The 2,274-nt window shown below is 55.1% G+C and overlaps 1 protein-coding gene across 13 annotated transcripts in view; it reads right to left on the bottom strand.

The window, feature by feature from the left end:
* The window catches only part of LOC144610619 (adhesion G protein-coupled receptor L1-like), a 455,971-nt gene extending 454,957 nt beyond the window's left edge, over positions 1 to 1,014 (bottom strand). For 5 of the 13 annotated variants that reach the window (XM_078429454.1, XM_078429459.1, XM_078429460.1 and 2 more), the window contains exon 1: positions 310 to 1,014. The gene's annotated coding sequence lies outside the window, so the exon portion shown is untranslated. The remainder of the gene's footprint in view (positions 1 to 309) is intronic. The other 8 variants (XM_078429461.1, XM_078429464.1, XM_078429458.1 and 5 more) reach the window with 3 other exon arrangements.
* Between the last annotated feature and the right edge of the window lie 1,260 nt (positions 1,015 to 2,274).

The following is a 2,274-nucleotide window of genomic DNA, read 5'->3' as shown; positions in this document are numbered from 1 at the left end:
CCCCCCCCCCCACCATCTCTCCCCCCCCCACCATCTCTCCCCCCCACCCCCCATCTCTCCCCCAATCTCCCACCACCATCTCTCTCCCCTCCAACATCTCTCCCCCCCCACAATCTCTCCCCCCCACCCCCCATCTCTCCCCCAATCTCCCACCACCATCTCTCTCCCTCCAACATCTCTCTCCCACCCCCACCATCTCTCCTCCATCTCTCCCCCCCCACCCCCCCAATCTCTCTCCTCCCCCCATCTCCCCCACCCCACCAACATCTCTCCCCCACCCTCCCACCCCCACCATCTCCCCACTCTCACCTGTGCCTGTGCCTGTGTCCGTGTCGGTGTCGGTCTGGGCCGTTCGCATAACCAAAGGACGATAGAGAATCAGTCGCTGGGATCTCCTCCTTTTTGCTTTTGCTTTTCCCTCCTCGAGTAATTCTATAAAGCGGGTGGCATCAACCCCCCCCCCCCCCCCAGCCTCTCCCAGTGGGTGTGTGTGTGTGAGTGTGAGTGTGAGTGTGAGAGAGTGTGAGAGAGAGAGAGAGAGAGAGAGTGAGAGAGAGAATGATAGTGTGTGTGTGTGTGTGTGTGTGTGTGTGTGTGAGAGAATGAGAATGGGAGTAAGGGTGAGTGTGTGTGTGAGTGTGTAAGAGAGTGTGTGAGAGTGAGTAAGTAAGGGTGAGTGTGTAAGTGAGTGTGTAAGGGTGTGTGTGTGTGTGTGTGTGAGAGAGAATGAGTGTGAGCCTGTGTGTGAGAGTGAGTGTGTACAGATACAGATGGGGGGAGGAGGAGGAGGAGGGTGGGGAATCCCAGTCTTCGGTGGCCGAGTCTCCTCCGTTCTCTGTCCTCTCTCTCTCTCTCTTTCTCTCTCTCACACACTCACTCTCTCCCCCCTCTCTCACACCGGCCTCACACCCCGCTACACAGCGCTCTCCTCTCCCCTCTCCTCCTCTCCTCTCCTCTCCTCTCCTCTCCTCTTCTCCTCTCCTCCTTTTCTCTCTCCTCCTTTCCTCTCTCCTCTCCTCTCCTCTCCTCTCTCCTCTCCTCCTCTCCTCTCCTCTCCTTTCCTCTCCTCTCCTCTCCTCTCTCCTCACCTCCTCTCCTCCGACAGATCTTGTTCTCTCTTCTCCTCTCTCCCTCTTTTCTTTAATCCGTTGGGTTCCCCCAGCTGGTTACTGCTGTAAGGTGTGTGTGTGTGTGTGTGTGACAGAGAGAGAGAGGGGGAGGGAAGGATGGAGGGAGGAGAGGGGAGAGACAGAGAGAGACAGAGAGAGAGAGAGAGAGAGAGGGAAGGAGGGAGGGATGGAGGGAGGAGAGGGGAGAGACAGAGAGAGACAGAGAGAGGGAAGGAGGGAGGGATGGAGGGAGGAGAGGGGAGAGACAGAGACAGAGAGAGAGAGAGGGAGGGAGGGGAGAGACACAGAGAGATGGAGGAAGGAGGGAGGGGGGAGAGACAGAGAGAGACAGAGGAGAGGGGAGAGATAGAGACAGAGAGACACAGACAGAGACAGAGAGAGAGGGAGAGGGAGAGGGAGAGGACAGAGAGAGAGAGGGACAGAGAGAGAGAGGGACAGAGAGAGAGAGAGTGAGAGGGGATAGATAGATAGATACACACACACACACTACGGGGCTGCAGGTTTTGACCGCCTGTTCTTTCCAATTCCACACAAACACGACCACGATCTGGTCGCAGTAAAACCTGGCATCTTCTCCTCGCTGAAGCAGGATGTACAACCAACCTTGGTTGGAGAGGAGAGGAGGGAGGGGGGGAAAGAGAGAGAGAGAGAGAGAGAGAGAGAGAGAGAGAGAGAGAGAGAGAGAGAGCAAAGAAATCCTGATATGGATTATACCCTCCCGGAATCGCTCAACCACAAGCCACTCGTCTCCACTTACCACAAGAAACACTTAGACAGGTACATGGATAGGACAGGTTTGGAGGGATATGGACCAAACGCAGGCAGGTGGGACTAGTGTAGATGGGACATGTTGGCCGGTGTGGGCAAGATGGGCCGAAGGGCCTGTTTCCACGCTGAATGACTATGACTTGTATCTCAAAAACATCTTTGGTAAACACAGAAGCAATTAGAAACATAGGAACATAGACAATAGATGCAGGAGTAGGCCATTCGGCCCTTCGAGCCTGTACGCACCGCCATTCAATATGATCATGGCTGATCATCCAACTCAGTATCCCGTACCTGCCTTCTCTCCATACCCCCTGATCCCTTTAGCCACAAGGGCCACATCTAACTCCCTCTTAAATATAGCCAATGAACTGGC

Source organism: Rhinoraja longicauda, chromosome 37 (genome assembly GCF_053455715.1).
Source record: "Rhinoraja longicauda isolate Sanriku21f chromosome 37, sRhiLon1.1, whole genome shotgun sequence".
Classification (NCBI taxonomy): domain Eukaryota; kingdom Metazoa; phylum Chordata; class Chondrichthyes; order Rajiformes; family Arhynchobatidae; genus Rhinoraja; species Rhinoraja longicauda.
The sequence above is the reverse complement of the archived record's forward strand: the minus strand, read 5'-3'. Positions and strand labels throughout refer to the sequence as shown.